The sequence below is a fragment of the Perca fluviatilis genome, chromosome 2, assembly GCF_010015445.1.
Source record: "Perca fluviatilis chromosome 2, GENO_Pfluv_1.0, whole genome shotgun sequence".
Taxonomy (NCBI): domain Eukaryota; kingdom Metazoa; phylum Chordata; class Actinopteri; order Perciformes; family Percidae; genus Perca; species Perca fluviatilis.
Window position 1 is genome coordinate 11,097,945 of NC_053113.1, and position 5,045 is coordinate 11,102,989.

At 41.6% G+C, this 5,045-nt stretch overlaps 1 long non-coding RNA gene across 1 annotated transcript; it reads right to left on the reverse strand.

The window, feature by feature from the left end:
• Positions 1–2,256: 2,256 nt before the first annotated feature.
• Positions 2,257–4,830, reverse strand: LOC120549056. Its single transcript, XR_005637323.1, has 2 exons — positions 4,722–4,830; positions 2,257–2,317 (listed from the first exon to the last, which is right to left on the reverse strand). It is a non-coding gene; the product is annotated as an uncharacterized LOC120549056 (long non-coding RNA).
• Between the last annotated feature and the right edge of the window lie 215 nt (positions 4,831–5,045).

The following is a 5,045-nucleotide window of genomic DNA, read 5'->3' on the forward strand; positions in this document are numbered from 1 at the left end:
ACCCTTAGTGATAGCGTGAGGAGCTCAGACATCCGGATGGCCAATTTAAAGGGCAGCCTCCTGGTGATAAGCTCAAATATATTTGAATTAAAAAAAATAAAGTTGTATCGTATCGTATCGTATCGTAATTCACGTGCTGCAGAGGCAAACTAAACTATTCATTTTATCTCCGGTTCAGCCCTCAGGTCTTCTTACAGTAAGAGTCCACTTAGCTGGCCGCATGCTTCGGTGGTTCTAGCACATGCATTGAAATGAAATGAGATGCTGCTCTAGACTGCAGAGTGTCCCGGACTGTGCTGTAGATGACTTTGACCTCTGACAGAACAGTGATGCGTGGAGGAAGGGGTGTGCGGGGGATTTAAGGTAGACCCTGCAGGAACAAAAAATTCACACATGCTGTGAACAGAAGCAGTATCATTCGGTGCGTGCGATTAGCACAAAGAATGTGAATTGGCTGGTACAGCACTGTTGCTCATTTTTATTGTCTGCGTGTGCGTGTGTGTGTGTGTGTGTGTGTGTGTGGGCAGGTAGGGCACTGTGGCTCATCTCTGCTGTCCACAGGAGTCTAGCCACCCACACACACCGTCTACATAACACACTCGCACAAATGGAGACACACACACATACAAAAACATCCATCAAATCCCACAAACAATGTCGAAACCGCAAACACACACACACACACACACACACACACACACACACAGATATAAATATACTCTGTCGCTGTGAGGAGACAGATGGACTCAAGCTTGCCCACTGCTGTCAACAATAACCAAATTAAACCATGAACCTTAATGTGTGTTTGTGGTTGTGTGTGTGTGTGTGTGTGTGTGTGTGTGTGTGTGTGTTTGTTAGCGTATGGACCCTATTAAAGAAGTCATGGGGGTGGGGGGACACAGAGGACAGCTGGAGGCACAATAACACCGTCTGGACTGAAATATCTTAAAGCTCCATTGATCAGACCCTTCAAGAGTTCTTGGTCACAAGAGTTGACGCAAAGGCAATTCATCTTTGCAAAATTCGTGACAACGAGACAAGCTGAAGAATTGTACCAATCATACCAGTACTTGTGTCCCTCGCCTCCCGCTCTCTGCGCGTTGCCGTTCCTAAACTCCATTCACTTCGGGAAACAACAAAAAACTTCGAGCTAGCAAGCTTCACACTGAAAACGGCAAGTTTTGAAGAAAGTTTGGATCGTGCACCAGGGAGGTCTGCTTTGCTAGTACACACAGCGATACAATGATAGGAGCAAATGGCTTTTAACCATGTGTCCAGCAAATTTAAGTAGCTCACACTACTCTATTGTGTGAACAGTTAACTTCATTTAAAGTGCTCATATTATCCTTTTTGGCCTTTTCCCTTTCCTTTATTGTGTTATATATCTTTTTTGTGCACGTCATAGGTTTACAAAGTGAAAAAGCTCAAAGTCTACCCCAAAGGGACTTACCATCTCCAACAGAAAACTCTGTTCACCAACTGCTCCAAACAGCTCTATTGTAGTCCAGCCTTTAGTTCAGAGACAAACGTGCGTAACTTTGTAACACACGTTACAAAGTGACTTAGCTGCTAGCATGGCACGCCCTCATACTCTGCTTCTGACTGCCTAGTAGTCCTTACCTAGTGCTGTCAGGGCACGCCCTCATACTCTGCTTCTGACTGCCTAGTAGTCCTTACCTAGTGCTGTCAGGGCACGCCCTCATACTCTGCTTCTGACTGCCTAGTAGTCCTTACCTAGTGCTGTCAGGGCACGCCCTCATACTCTGCTTCTGACTGGCTAGTAGTCCTTACCTAGGTACTGTCAGGGCACGCCCTCATACTCTGCTTCTGACTGGCTAGTAGTCCTTACCTAGGTACTGTCAGGGCACGCCCTCATACTCTGCTTCTGACTGGCTAGTAGTCCTTACCTAGGTACTGTCAGGGCACGCCCTCATACTCTGCTTCTGACTGGCTAGTAGTCCTTACCTAGGTACTGTCAGGGCACGCCCTCATACTCTGCTTCTGACTGGCTAGTAGTCCTTACCTAGCTACTGCACATGTGCAACTCCCAACAAAGATGGTACAGAAGTGTGATGTCTCGCTCTGTAGCTAAAACAGAGAGCTCAACACACAGGGTGAAAAGAGGAGCTGCAGCAATGTGCAGTACAACAAAAAAGACAGTGTTTTTTGAAAATTAAACCATGTAAACCTATTCTGATATAACCTCTAAATACAATTATGAACCTGAAAATGAGCATAATATTTACTTTACTTTACTTTATACTTTATTAGTCCCATCACTGGGAAATTTGTCTTGGACACCGTGCATAGTCTAGTCCTGCGAAGCAACATGATCGAAGTACATAAAACACATGATCAAAATGCATAAAACACAATAATAGATCATTCACACAATACAGCATCCGTTAAAACAAATAAGAGAAGTTTAAAAAAAAAAAAAAGCACAAGAAGGCAGTTCACAGTATTTCATTTCTATTTAGCGCCTTGATTGCAGTAGGAACAAAGGAGTTTTTTAGTCGATTAGACCTGCACATCAAGACCCTATACCTCCTTCCCGAAGGTAATAATTTAAAATTATCATTCAAGATACGTGATCGTCTCTCACAATTTTCTTGGCATGGTTTAGAATTGAAGCATCAAATAGCTCTTGGGGTGATCGTTCCCCCCACACCTCCTATAATTTTAAAAGCCGTGCGGCGCCAATCGTCCCAACCTTGATTTTAATTGGACAGTCAAATTACCATACCATGCCGTAATACCATATCTGATCAAACTCTCAAAAGTAGACTGGTAGAACAAATACATAATTCTCTGATTTACTCCGAACGCTTTTAACCTTTCGATAAAATATAGTCTCTGCTGTAACCTGGAACAAAGATTGTTGACATGAGAAGACCAACATAGTGCATTACCTATATAAACTCCCAAGTACTTATATGAAGGTACCTGTGCAATGATATTACCATATATCGACTATGGTCTCTTACACTTCTAGGATCAAAAATGATCTCTACAGTCTTGGCTCCATTCAGTATTAAGGAGTTATTATCGCACCAGCCAACAAATCTATCTACCTCAGAGAAATAGTGTGAAGCATTATCTTGCCTATTTAATAAGCTTAAAATTGCTGTGTCATCCGAAAACTTGATAAAAAAGTACTCTCTTGACTTGCTACGCAGTCATTGGTATATAATGTAAATAAAATTGGTGAACAGACGACGCCCGCGGGCTCCCGTGTGTTTGTAATTTTAACCTCAGAGTACGAGTTGTTGACTCTCACTTGTTGTGTACGATTGTTCAGAAAGGAATAGAACCATTTGATACAGTATGGATTTACATTAAGTTCTTTTAACTTTGTGGTCAGCAATCTAGGATTCAGGGTATTGAACGCTGAACTAAAATCAATAAAAAGTAAACGGGCATATGCTTGAGTGTCTTCTAAATGACTAATCACTAAATGAGAGATGCAATTAATGGGCTCCTCAGTACCTCCCTCCTTATAAGCAAATTGAAACGGGTCGAGTAAAGGTTTAACATGATCCTTTAAACCCATTAGAACATATCGTTCAAAACACTTCATAACATGTGATGTTAGGGCCACAGGTCTGAAATCACGATTCTCCACTGAGTTCTGTTTCTTAGGGACTGGTATAACAATAGATTTTTTCCATAAGGATGGAATAGTATGTGAATCTAAAGATTTTTGAAAAATTGGGCAGAATGCTGTGGAAAGCTCTATTGCACATGTTTTCAACAAAAAGGCTGAAATCCTATCTGGACCCATAGACATTATCCAGAACATCCGTATAATCATCTGGCGACTCAAATCTAAGAAAAAAGTCATTTAAATCGTTTGCCCTATGTTCGTCATCATTAGTTATCAAATTCCTATGAGGGGGTGTCAAATTTGTCACAAGTTTCATTGAGTCCCATAGGTTTTTTGAATTCCCTGTGGCAAAATTATCTTCTATTGTATCTCTATATTTTTTCCTTGCCCCCCTCAATAATATATTCAGTTCTCTTTGGACCAATTTTAATTTGATTTTATCATTATTTATAAAAGCCAACTTCTTCCTATTCAAACATTCCTTAACTTCCTTTGTTATAAAATTTTTGTTATTTGGAAATACTGTTACAGTTTTCTTCTCCACAATAGAGTCCACACAAAAGTGTATATAGTCCGTTGTAGATTCTGTAGCTGTCTCAATATCCATCTCGTGAAAGAGATTCCAATCCGTGGAATCAAAGCAGCCTTTTAAAGTCTGTATGCTATCCTCCGACCAGACCGAGATTGTCTTTGTGTGTGGCTTAGTTCTTTTTAAAAGAGTTTTATAGATTGGAGTCAAATGGACAGTGTTGTGATCACCGTTAGATAAAGGAGGCTTGGGCTTAGCAACGTATGCGTTTTTGATGTTTCCGTAGCATTTGTCTAGAATCTTGTTACCTCTGGTGAAGCACTTAATATATTGTTCGTATCCCGGAAGCATAAGCTCTAGTTTACACTGATTAAAGTCTCCAAGGATGAGAATTGGGGCCGCTGGAGTACGCCTTAATTGTTCGTTGACACAGTCACTTATGCACCTGGCCGCATTTGCGGCATTCCCGCTTGGTGGAGCGTACACCGCACAAATAATGATGTTTCCAAATTCCCGCGGTAAATAAAACGGTCTTAATGATAAACATAATAATTCCACATCGGGATTGCACACAGTATCTCTCACCGTATGCTGTTGGCACCATTTGTCCTTGACGTATATGCAGACACCGCCGCCTCTGGATTTACCCGAGTTTCCATCCCTGTCTGCTCGAACAAGCGAAAACCCGTCCAGCTCAACCAGACGTTGAATTTAATATGAGCACTTTAATATTGTTAGTAGTGTTTTCTTTTGCAGGGTGCAAATGTTCCAGCAAAACAAGTTCCTTCCTGCGACTATTTTGCAGAGCCACCGTCGCTGCGTCCAGATCTCAGCGCCGTCTAAGACGATTGTGATTGGTTTAAAGAAACGCAAACAGAGAGTTTTTTTTTTCTCCCGTCCCAGTTATGT